The sequence below is a fragment of the Centrocercus urophasianus genome, unplaced genomic scaffold (genome assembly GCF_019232065.1).
Source record: "Centrocercus urophasianus isolate 14NV4802_14NV808 unplaced genomic scaffold, USGS_Curo_1.0 seq_10, whole genome shotgun sequence".
Classification (NCBI taxonomy): Eukaryota; Metazoa; Chordata; class Aves; order Galliformes; family Phasianidae; genus Centrocercus; species Centrocercus urophasianus.
The window spans coordinates 48,433,075-48,446,126 of NW_024884142.1; the positions used below are offsets into that span (position 1 = coordinate 48,433,075).

The 13,052-nt window shown below is 38.9% G+C and overlaps 1 long non-coding RNA gene across 1 annotated transcript; it reads left to right on the top strand.

Moving 5' to 3' along the window:
• Positions 1-376: 376 nt before the first annotated feature.
• LOC122169842 lies at positions 377-2,608 on the top strand. Its single transcript, XR_006171666.1, has 3 exons — positions 377-458; positions 1,343-1,427; positions 2,527-2,608. It is a non-coding gene; the product is annotated as an uncharacterized LOC122169842 (long non-coding RNA).
• The last annotated feature ends 10,444 nt before the right edge of the window (positions 2,609-13,052 follow it).

A 13,052-nucleotide genomic window follows, 5' to 3' on the forward strand; every position in this document is an offset into this window, starting at 1 on the left:
ACAAGATTCAGTTTACACAGTAATGCATGCACTGCCAATATCCTATAATCTCTTTGCAAAATGACCCTCTTTAATCATGCCATTTTCATCTCCCGCCACAGCCTTTAGCCCAGAAAAATGTTGCCTAAGCTTTTTCTCTGCAGCCAGCTACAGAGTCTCAAGGAAAGGAAAGCAATTTCTGGAGTGACAGAGACCCACACTATTCAATGTCATTGTATTACTAGATAGCATTTTAGGCCAACAGAAACTATTTAGAAATCAGTGAAGGTTAGTGCTGAATGTTGACTTAGTATGCTTTCTTTTCCTAAGGAAAACTACTGAAGTCAGATGAATTCCACACTAATTAGAGTTCCTGAATTGTTCCAACAAGTTTATTGCCACAGGAGCTCCCACAGCTTTCCTTGAAATAAGAGCATCACCAACAGCTGGAAAAGGAAAAGCAGGAAAACTGCTCCTAGGTGAGTCCAGGGGAGCAGGATGAATCACTGAGCCATGAGGCAGTGCTCACATGTCTCTCTGAAATAACCAGCACTCAGGCAATTTGGGAGCCCTTTCTTAATGCATATTTTACAGCATATTGTATCAGGGAGCTGTGAAGATCCCTTACAGAGCTTAACTGGGGGTTTTGCAGAAGACAGTTGAAAACCACCCCACACTCAGACACAGTCCAAGAAAGCCACAGATTGAGGAACAAGTAGCCAAGGAGATCCTAAAACTGATTATTAGAAGCAGACACAGGGCTGTCTTTTTCAGAAACATGACACTGCAAAAATATGTTAAATTCAGCTACATTTAAAGAATCAGATAAAAATAGGCCATATTTTCCAAATTATCTTTGAAGTGCTAAAAATTTTTTTGATTCCTTATTTAAATACGTTTTTGCTTTTCATTAAGTCAGTATATCTAAATGAATTGCTAAATCGAATTTCATAAATTTTACCTGATTATATCCTGCAACATTCAAGTATTACTGATGGGAAACACTATTATCTTAGCAAAAACTGCAGAACTACAGAAAAAATCCTTTCCTCCTCAGTGAACACTGAGAATTTAAGTGACATGGTAAGTTTCAGTGTGTTGAATTTTCATTATAGAATAAAAACAAATGCCAAGTGAGAGTGGATTCATATGAAATGAGAGCGCCATTCTGGACTGGCTCTTTAGTTTGCAATCATGAATGGCCCTTATACTGAGAATACATTGGGAGAAAAAAAGAAATGAGTGGTTAAAATAACAAGGTAGTGTCTTCCTATGAGCTAAACCTATGAGCTAAAGTGTGTTGGGGGTTGCAGCTGAATTAACTGTATTTGGAAAATGACCAAGTCAAGATATATTTCGGCAGGCTGCCTGGTGAATGATTGCGCTTGCGGAATTGCTGCCATCAGTGGAAAGTGCAAGACTGCTCTGGGGATGACCTGCAGGTCAAGGTAGGGAACTGGATGCTCTCTGTTCTGTTGTGAAAGCTCAGAGACCTCTTTCCAGCTCAGGTATTCTCAGAAACATTCCATATGCCAGCTCATATGTACTTTGACTCCTTAATCCTAAAACCAACAGCTCTTTATTATTGTCTATCAAAAAAAGAGTGTCTCACCTATGCACTCATTGATGTTGTTTACCACTCTTTTCCAAAACATTTCATACTTTAGATTTTGAAGGAAGAGGAAAAGAGACTTTTATCTCAGAGATACTACCTTGTTTGCTTCATCGGCAAACTAGAATAGTTCCTGAGCAGAGACAGAGAACACACTTGTCACATGTCTATCAAAATATCCTATCTATCCTATCTATTTCAATTCCCCTTCAGCTTGCATCTGTGATGAAGGTTTAATCAAGTTATCTTAATTCTGTCACTCACAGGCTACAGGTACACCATACCTCCTGGAATATCCTACCTGAAAAAAAAACCTATAAAGAATAAAAGAACCCTTTTATTATTTTTTCCATTTTCTTTTTTTTTTTCTTTTTCCCTTTTTTTTTTTTTTTTTTCTCATTTCTTTTCTTTCCCTTTTCTCTCTCCCCCTTTTTTTTTCTTTTTTTCTCTCCTCTGCTCTTCTCTCCCCTCTACAAGTGATTATTTACTCCTTATTTTCTTAATCATAAACCAAGACATTTTGGCCCGGATGCTTAACATGACTTTAATTACGAATAGTTGGACTCTTTCTTCCTGCGGCACATAAAAATTTTCTCAAGTAGTCTTGCTGCTGCGGTAGCAGAAGTCTCCTAGAAAAACCCAGACAGTGCTGAATCACATACACAATCACAGAATGCTGAGATAGGCAGAGCCTTCTGGGTCCCTCTCACTTACTCCCTGCCCAAGCAGGGACACGCAGAGCAGGGTGCCCAGGACAAAATCCACGCAGTTTTTAAAGTTCTTCAAGAAGGAGATTCCACAGCCTCTGTGGGTAATCTGTGCCAGTGATCCATCACCTGAATAGGCAGGTGTAGTTCCCCCATCCCCTGGACTTATTTCTCTGTAAATATTCACAGGGAAAATCTTTTTCTACCTAACAAATTTCTTATCTTCAGAGCTGGATGTGGAGAAGGAATCTTATAGTTCATAAACAAGATCATAAGAGAACAACATGTCTTGATACCACTTCTACTGAGGCTGCAAAACATGGGTTACTGAAAGTACCACACTGCAGCTTGTGTCCATGAGGCTCAGGAGAATGAGAGAAGAACGTACACCTGGGATTTTCGCAACATCTTGAAATTAACTGAAAGATCCAGTGTTTGCCAGAGAGAAAGGGCTGTAAGTAAACCAAAAACTATGGTGGGAGGAAGGAGGTTGAGAGATTGCTGAAGGACTTCAGACATTGGTCTGTAGTTTTCCTTTCTGGGTTACAGTGGTGTCACGTATGCTATGTAGGCCTGTGCTGCTCTGAATGTGGCCACAGTAGGGTGATGCTCAGAATATTCCAAGGACAGCCTTGCGCAGTGACTCCCCAAGGAGTTTTCCAAGGAACCCACAAGATGAACATATCCCCCAAGGTCTGTGGAAGTCCTGCCAGTGAGAAACTCGGACAGGCAGAGGGTGTCATAAACATTAGGTATATACAACTACAAATGACCTTCTGATCTCCTTGCCCTATTCTTTTAACATTACATGTGTTTCCGTCCTCTCATTTCTGTAGTCCTAACTCATTTCTCTGCATTCTGTTTTTCAGATACTGTGCAGAAAGCAACTCAGAAGCAGCTACAGAAGGTTGTATTAAAACAAGAGGCAAACCTTCCCCAGAGCGGGTGAAGAGCCCTGGCATTTCAGGCACTCTTAGCCCTGCCCAATTACTGTTTCTTACATAAGTGAGATGACACCTGCTTATGTGACACCTTTTCCTCACCATGGAGTTTGCCTGGGCTGTGTCTGGCTGGCTATGGTGTGTAGTAGGGTGCAGGAGACCTGAGATTGCAAGTGGCCTTCCAGAAAGGCTCTTGCTCAATGCTGTTCCTGGCTGTGCTTCCTGGCTACATAAGCTGGCAAGACGGTCTCAGAAAAACCACCAATCCCCAGGCACTGTCTCAGTTCAAAGCCAGCATAGGACATGTGTCAGAGCACGGGGAAATAGCACTGGAACCCCAGCAGTTCTTGGGGATTTTCACTTGACTTGTAGGAATGCAAAGTAACATTTGGAAAATGCAGTCAGGGTGCCAGGTCAGGTCTCTTGTATCCCTTTAGTATTTATAACAGTAATGTGAACTGTCATGGGGCTCATTTGTATATGACTTTCAGAAGACAGCTTGCAGCTCAGCTCTGCCGTAGAGTCTGCGGTTTTATAAGACATTATTCTAAAGATCTTTCTCCTCTCTCTCAACATGAGGCAAACCATTATGAAACAGGTGACTTCTATGCAGAGAACCACAAACACTGCATTTAGAGCCAGTGCTGTGAAGCAATTGGATCTGTTTTTTCTGTCATTACCTTAATAGGTATGATTTCATTTCTCATTTTTGGGGACAGGAAAGGAGAAGAAGGAAGGGAGAAAATGAGTTGCCTCGGTAATTTACCTCCCCTGACAAAGCTAGAAGTGTCTGGCTATTTCTCAGCAAATGAAAAAAAAGAAATGAGGTAAAGACTTCATCATTTCAGCTGTCTAGCACAACCACTTGCATCTTTCTGTAAATAAAAATGGAAAAACAAGCTCTGGTCCAAGCGGAACAGTAAGCCCAGAGGCAATCTTGTTTATGCAGGCTGTTTGAAGTATGCATTTGAGACTGCACCCAGCAGCCCCTCTGCAAGGGGTGAGTGCCCAGTCCTGCCCTCTCCCTAAAGCAACAGCGAGAGACCAAAGGACAGATATTTTGCTTTCTATAATCATAGGTATATAAATACAGGATCACATGGAAAGGAAGCACCTCTGCAGGTGGAGATTAAGTGATAAGTATGGGGGAAAGAATATCAATCTAATATGCAACCCATGGAATACAAATGGAGTTCATCAGTGCTCCAGCTGCATACCTACTGGTGCTTGTTTGTGGAGTGCTGGCACAGCATTAGCTGTCCCTGCACGTCCCATCCAATACATGTTTTCAGCACTGACAACTGACAGCCTGCAATCCTTGGTGTTTCTAAACAACCACTTACAGCTTCACTTACTCTTTAATGAATGTTCATCTTCCACATCAGGGCATTTCTTTTGTTACTCACCCACAGCCTCATTTCAGTGCTTCTTTCTATGCTCTATCTGTCTTGTTCTGGAGAAGTGTCATGGTTAACAAACTACAGCATGTCTACTGCAAGTCAGAATTATATTATTAGGTTATGGTAGGCAGTGATGATTTTCATGTAGAAAGAGACAGCATATAACTCATACTATATAAATACATCCAATTTTAAATCCATTGACAGCAATAAAAAAATCAGCCTATATATTGAGAACATTTTGAGTTAAATTTGAGGCTGATATTATGTACGTAGTAATAAAAGATACTAGATGCTTTGTTTGCTTACTGAATCCTTTGCAAAGCGGCTAGCCACAGCATCTACTGGTAAGTATTGGAAATGTTGTTTCCCACCACCTTTCATTTTCCCAAAGAGGATAAAGAAAACTATGTAGTCAAGGCTCACATATCTTGCTGAACAGAAGTGAAGGACAGCAAGGAGACACTATAAAATTTAGTTTAGATGCATGAAATGTGATCCAAACATTGAAGATATGATGCAGGCACATACAAGCTCATACCCTTTGCACCAGATCCATAACCAGACATGTCAGATCTTTCACTACGCAGAAAACAAGGTGAAAAGTTGTTTCAGCCAAGTGTTGGAACAGACCATACTCTGACTAATGAGTCCTATTAGACTGGGGTGCATAATGCATAGAATTTACTGAATTGGATCTCTTTAGTACACTGAATTTCAGAGTATAAGTAAGTCCTGAGCAGACTGAACTAACAAGTATTGTGTCAAGGATACATTCAAGCTTCTAATGTTTGTCTATACAGCATCACTGGTTAATATCTAATCCAATGTTTTTGCAAAAAAGCAGTATTTCAGAATGTCCTTTTTTCTTTCTTTTCTTTCTTTCTTTTTTTTTTTTAAATAAGCAACACACTAAAAAAAAATTTAAAAAAGCATACAAATGTGTCTGGATCTTGTCATTTCAGTATATATATGCTTGCAATTTTTGTGAAGTAAATCTGCATGTCTGCTACTCGACACTCATACCACTATGGCTTGGAGCAGAACTTGTCTCTAAATTAGACTGGAGCTCTTTAGGGTATGGTTGTGTTGTAACTAGTTCTGCTGACTTTAGAGTTGGTCTTATGCTTCATTATTCCTAAAGGGTTCCTCAGAAGTTTTCAGCTCAGTTTTCATTTAAGAGAAAGCCAGGAGGTTTCAGGCTGAAAAGTTCAAAATATGTGAATTCTCAAGTGAAACACACACATACACACATCACCATCAACAACAACAACAACAAAAACAACCCACAACTATTCAGCATGGCTATCCTCTACTATCATGTGATTTTAGCTCATATAACTTGGTGGGCTCTGTGGCTGAGGTTTCAGTTCTTAGTTTGACACTGGTGTGTTCTGTATTTCTCTTTGCCCAGCGTTAACCATATATTCAGTTGTAGTAATAAGCCAGAAAAAAAATCACAGCAGCAGCTACGAACACAAAAGCATAACAACCTTTCTCCTTAACAGCGTTCTTCTATCACAGCACACCTGAATGACAGATGTTATTACAGGAAGCTTATGTAATGATCTGTAATGGAGCAAGGTGGTGAAAGACCAGTCCTGTGATGTACAGAGAGAGTAGGCTTGTAACAAATTGCTTCCTAGAAAAGCAGCTAGTCAAAGGGCAGGGTTTATCTCAGAAAAACTGTCATCCTCCTTCTCAGCCATAGACAAGGCATGCCAGGCTAAAAAGTAGAAATGAAAAGAGCCGTTTGTCCATTGCTTCTCAAAATGGTCCTCACTGGTGAAGTTTGTGATATGCTGATAACAGCTGCAGTGAAGTCCTGCCATACTGTTATACCTCTTTTTCTGGATTCAAGCAACGCAGCAGTTTTATGTGTGCTTGAGCGGACAATGTTCTTGATGACTAAATTTGTCATTTGAAAGAAAAGAATGAACAGTGTCTTTAGAGATCTCCCAAGGATTTTATTATTCTTCTGCAGAATGTCGTTTCTGGCCAAGGGCTGAGATTCCAGGATATGCTCATTAATAGTGAAAATTTGCATTCAGTTATTATGGCTACATTTTTTCCTATAATGAGCCAAACCCAAATACTTTTGGAAAATTTGAATCTAAATCTGCACATTCCATTTTTTTTTCTCCTCTTTAGTTGGTTTTCTTTCTAACCACTGAAGAGTTTGGGTGTTTTTTTGTTTCTTTTCTTGCTTTAAAATGCAGAAGCCATGTACAAATTTACTGTTCCTAGATGCTTCTTAAAAGCTCTAAATGGCAGAAACTTTTACAATACCAAATGGCCCATAAACGAAACTAGAAGACAGGTGTCTCGCCTGCATTACTTTACTATTATGCTAGTGCACGCCTGTTTGTGCTGTAGATTCTACACAGTAGAAATCTGAAGCAGTATAGTGGGTGAATCAGGGCCAGTAGTTTGATTCATTTGCAAATATCATAGAATCATAGAATGGCCTGGGATGAAAAGGACCACAATGATCATCGAGTTTCAACCCCCTGCTGTGTGCAGGGCTGCCGACCCTTAGACCAGACTGTCCAAAGCCACATCCAGCCTGGCCTTGAATGCCTCCAGGGATGGGGTATCCACAACCTCCATGGGCAACCTGTTCCAGTGCATCACCACCCTCGGGGTGAAAAACTTCCTCCTAAAAAATAACTTCCTCCTAAAAATATGAAATCCTTAGTAATTATTGTGCAAGTTCCTGCTGTGTTTATGAAGGAAAACATTTTCCATGCGCCATTCAATATGATATCCCTGCACCAAACAAAAGGCTGTTGATTTCAATAGACACAATCTCTGAAATACCAAGCCTCTAGACAAAAAGCAAGGGCTAAATGCAATTAATGTCATTTCCTTCTTGAAAATATATTTTCTTAGGCACACATGTCTTCTTCATATACACAAAATAAATTCCAATATCTTACTAGTAACGGAGAATGTTGCAATTTTACCTGGGTCATTCAACAATGATAGCTATAAAAAGGAACCCAGGAAATAGCTACTGTTGCTGAATTTACCTCTTTACAACTTTATCAGATGTGCCTACTGAAAGATTTCTAGCACATTCTCTTTTCTTCTCTGACTGCCATTTGCCATCAGTTTTCATGATTTCTTTACTTTCCTGCTCTCATTTCTCCTCTTTCTCTGTCTTTTTTTCCCCTTGGGAATCATATCTCGGTGGTTTTAATTGTATTTTATTTTGCTCTTTCCATTGCAGTATCTCCTCTCTCATCAAATCAAATGCAAATCCTATGCCACGGCTATCCTGCTCTCTCTTGGCCAGACAAAACTTCTCCTCATCACCAACCTTGGCTTTTCTCCAGCCTTCCACTCTTCACCTCCTATCTGATCTTCTTTATACCTGCATCACATTCATCATCTTCATGTTTATTGCTATCCTGCATTGTTTCTTGAGAGCCAGCTTCATTTCAGCCATGATCTGGAACCTTTGAACTCATTGTGACCTGCTCCCTTCAGCTGCTAGCTGTGCTGAACACCTGGACCCACCTGACAGTCTTTCTGCTGCTCGTTTCTTCTCTCACACTCCCCAATCTGTAATAATCAGCTTCTCCTCTTACATTTCTACCATCTTATATTTTTCCTCCTCCTCCTTCCATCTTACTCCTTATCTTCCCTCCTTGATAGTTCTGTCACTCATTGCCTACCCAAATCATTCCTTTTTGATTTGTATTTTTATGGAAACAATAACTTTTATTTTTTCTTCATACTAATCTTTGCATTAGGGAGTTAGGACTAGGAAATTATCTGTAAGTAATCACAATAAACTGCTCTTCAGATTCCCACTTAAATGTTTTTGGCATAAGTTGTGACAATGGCTAAGATGTTGGTATGCTGAGACGACTGTCCTAGACACACTGTTTGGTATCAGGAATACTAGCTTATATATATCTAATGTTTGCCTCTATTTGCAGTTACATTTGAGATTTTTACCAGCCATTCTTCCCACCTTTAGTTTGCTCTGTGTTAGAATGACTGATGCTGAGGAGACTTGATCTTTTTCCTGGATTTCTAAACTTCATGGCAGAGGAAATGACAGAGAATACAATTTCAAAATAAGATAGACAGATTTATGACAAAGAAAATGAAGGAGGAAGAAAAAGGATAAACTTTACATTGCAAATATTCAGAATCATGATTCCTTTTCATGTGGGGAAATCTGAGAGGAAAAATGTATAGTTTTCTGGATACATGAGGAATCGCTTTGAAGAATGATTCTGTTTTATGTTTAAGATTGATCTAACTCTTCCTACAGGACTTGTGTGGCCTCCCCCAGCCAGAAAAAAAAAAGAAAAAAAAAAAAAAGAAAAAAAAAATAGGAGAAGAGATGAATTGTAACAGGCTCTTTGTTCAAGTTTCTAGGTGATAGCCAGCAATCCAGTAGAATTTCTGCAGCACATCCAGTCTGCCTTTTTCTATCTCAAGGACATCCACAGGTGGGAAGTGCAGAGCAGATTAGCTGGATAGCTTTAGGTGAAGCAGACAGGACAAGGAGGGATTGGGAGGGACAGTATTTGGTGGTCATATCATGCAGCTTTCTCTGATTAATTAAACATTATTGAGGGCAAGTAACTTGCAGTGTTGATATAAACTTAGCAGCATTCTGAGAATGTAAAAGAACTCTTTTTTGACGCAATCAAATCTCAAAATCTTTCATTTTCTATTGCTAAAATAACTCTGATGAACCTGTGAATGAAAATTCAGCTGCCTCAGATTTAGATAGATAATGACTGTATGAGTATTACAGAGCCTCAGGCAGACTTCCACGGCATTTTGCAACCAGCAGGAGAGACAGAGGAACAGACACTGAGTGTTCTTCTGAGGTATTTACATTTTTCCTCTGTGCTTTGGACTGGAAAAGTATCTAATGCTAAAAGAAGTCCTTCATATACACTTCTGGTAGCCTAAATTGCAACCGTTTCTCCTGCTTTCCTTCTACTGTTTCTGATTTTAGCCAAATGCAGACCTAAAAGTGGAAAATGAAAGGACATCGGAGTCCCCCATTTAATTTAGGAAAGACTGTAGGGATATAGGTTCCTGCACTATCTGGAACTGTAAGCTGCTGGGGTGGCTGTGCTCAGTTGTTTGACTCAGGACTAGCCTGACCTCTGGTTCATAAGTTCTGCAAACAAATTCCCTTAGCTTTTACCATTTTGAAGAGAAAATGTAGAAATATTGCTCTAGAGATTATGTTCAATGAAAGTATTTCAAGACGAAAATTTCTGAGAGACAGAGAGACAAAAGGGTATTATATAAAATAAGGGTAATTTATATAATAAAAATAAAATAAGAGTACTATGAAAGTAATATATAAAGAGAGACAAAAGCTTAATATTCTACACATGAAAAGTTATAGATAATGAAAGAAATGGAGCTGGAATTCTAATGTCCACCCCTGAGGCTATGTTTACATCAGTGATGCCAGAACAACCCAGGCCTGCAGAGACACTTTCAAATCAGTCCCCTAGAATGGTATTTTAGGGTTCACCATATATCCTCATGCTAGTGCTATTAAAGACCCTGCTGAAGGTCTATAGGTTTCTATAGAAAACAGCCAAATAGGTTTCTATAGAAACCAGATAGGTTTCTATCTCACAGCCAAAATTAAATTCAGCTCTTATAAGATAAACTATCAAATCTTTAATCAGTTAGCCTAGGGTCCCTTTAGAGTCAGGCAGTGATGTTCTTCTGGTGAACGATTCATGCCCTGCTAGAATGTGAGACTTTGTTCCATCTGAGGTTGTGATAGGATGCTACTTTATCTTCTGTTGACTACAGACTGTAAACTATTCCTGAGGTGGAAGAAACGTCAGCGTGAATTGTTGACAGAAAAAAAAATCCTTGTGCTGTTTTTCTGCCCCATTTTGCAACTGTGGTGAATTCTGATAAATATTTTGGTATTATCAAAGGGGATACTTGATGCAATTCATTTTACCTATTAAAACCCAGCAAGAGAACATCTCTCAGCCAAAAACATTTGGAACGGATCTTACCCAACCCTTTTTTTCCTAGAAGTCTAACTAGTCAAACTACCTAGTAGTCTTGGAGAGCGCAATACCTCAGCATCCTGCATGCTGAAATCAGTATGCTTGCCTCTCCTTCGTCTTTTCTGTGGTAATAAATTACTGACCTTCTTGACCGTCAACCAATAATTTCCTGAAACTGCATTCACTCCACATGTCAGGAAAAATGCAGCTCCACTGTTCAGCTGCATTCAAGTTCACAAACAAATCTGAAAGCCCATATAATGTGATGTCTTTCAATCTAGCTGTTCTAAAAATTCTGATTTATTATTGAATATAGATCTGGTTGAATGCTCACGTAATTGGAATTTTGATTCACTGCTCTCTTGTGACCAGACCCAACTACAAAACACATGAAATACATGCACATATGCATGCAGGCATACAGAATCTGTGCTAACAGCTTCCTAAGGGCTGCAAAATCAAATGTTCCAGAAACAGCAAATTTCAGCATTGCTGTTTTCAGTCTTTTATTTCAGCTATCCTGGCAAAGACTTTTGGATTAAATCTACAGATTGCTCTGGACCTGGTTTCACTCAGAGACCGAAATATGTGATGTTTCTTTGATGAGCAGATACATTATATTCAATCTATCCAGCAATTTTTGTCCTGCACAGGCCAAATCTCCTTCCAACATCAGTATTATTTATTAGCTCACAAGCTTTCCTCTGCAAGTCATCACCAGGAGATCTGAGAGCCTCTACAGATACTAGTGAATCTATTCTCATACTGGGAGAGAGAGTGTTGGGAAGGTCAGAAGAAACCTGAAATTTCATGGTTGGATGCCCAGTTACAGATGTCTAGAACATGTATTCAAAACACGTCCATAGGAAATGTTTACTAAAAGTAATTTACTCAGCATCACTGAGCCCACTGTACAAAGAACTCTGTCATTTTAAGTGACGAAAGTACTTATTTACAATGCTTTCCAAACATACAGTTCATTATAAGTCTAATTAGAGCTAGGATTCTTCCGATTCACCACATTTTTGGAACGACGCTTGGATAAAAATGAGCTAAGAAAATATGCACAAACTTTACAAAACAAAGTAACAAGGAACTGATATTAAATTACATATAGTACCCTTGACTTTTGTATTTATGCATCCCAAGCCACTACTCCATTATCACATTTCCAGGTCTCGGTATTTTTACTCAAAGTTCTGAGTACTTCTGAAAACTCGGAGCAGACCCCACCCCCAGCATTAGTGATGCTAGGAAGCACAGACACGTGGTGTGTTGCCACCTCAGCTGTGAATAGTTAACACTGTTATAGTTCAAGACTTCAGCCAGGAATGCTACCTGTGAGGGCAGGGTGCCTTGGGACAGAAAGTCCTTGGCAGGAGCTAAACTTTAATGAGATTAAAATGTATTGAAGACTTTGGCAAATACAAAGCCAGGTCACAGAATAGGTAGCAGCAAAAATTTTCCAACTTGTAATGTTTATTAGACAATTATTTACATTATCTGGATTGTTTTAATTATAGGATAGTTCAGACCAGTTTCTTTAAGTTTTCCCAAGCGGTAATTAGTCACCCTGTGAATTTGCATATTTTCCATTGCTCTATCGAAGCAAATCAGCTATACTTATCAGAAGATTGACCTGGCAACCTCTGTTCTTAGCAGATTATAGTCTGAGTTTCATCATGACATCAGCTAGTATATTAGCAAATATTCTGTTCTGTAGTTCTAGGGCAAGTAAACTTTGGGGCTCCTCATTTAGGATGTAAGAGATTTTGACATACATGGTAAAAAGGGGCTGCGTGTTACAGCCCCTATGGTAGCTACAATACATTTTAATTTCTTACAAATGTGTTAATAGTCTAGCCTGTGTCAGCATGGTGAAAGGAGTTGTTAATCTTACTCGTAGTAAAAGCACAGTAATCACATTCATTTCATACTTCCAAACAATAGACAGACTTCCACATGATATATGGACACTGCTTTTAGTTATGCTCAGATTTAATAAATTGAACAGAAGTAGATTAATTCCCACAATTCCTCCAAAGCAAACAGGTTTCACAAGTAAATATACCATTATATATTTCAAATAAATAATTTTCTGATATTTTATTGGAGGTGCTATTTTGGTTGGTCAGGAGTCATGGAAATATCCATACCTGAGATAATTAGCCATTTTGATTTAAAAATCAAAGCCATCAAATAAACAGAAAAATACAAAATACAATAAGTTTATGAGAAATTTGTACTGACTACTCTCATAGATTCCAATGGAAATCTATAAAAAACTTTTTTTCCAAATGAATTTGTAAAGATTCACTTTACTCACATTTTCCATTGGTTTTAGTTCTAATTTCAATTACCAAAGTAATGGTTGCTTCCATTGAAAAAAACAC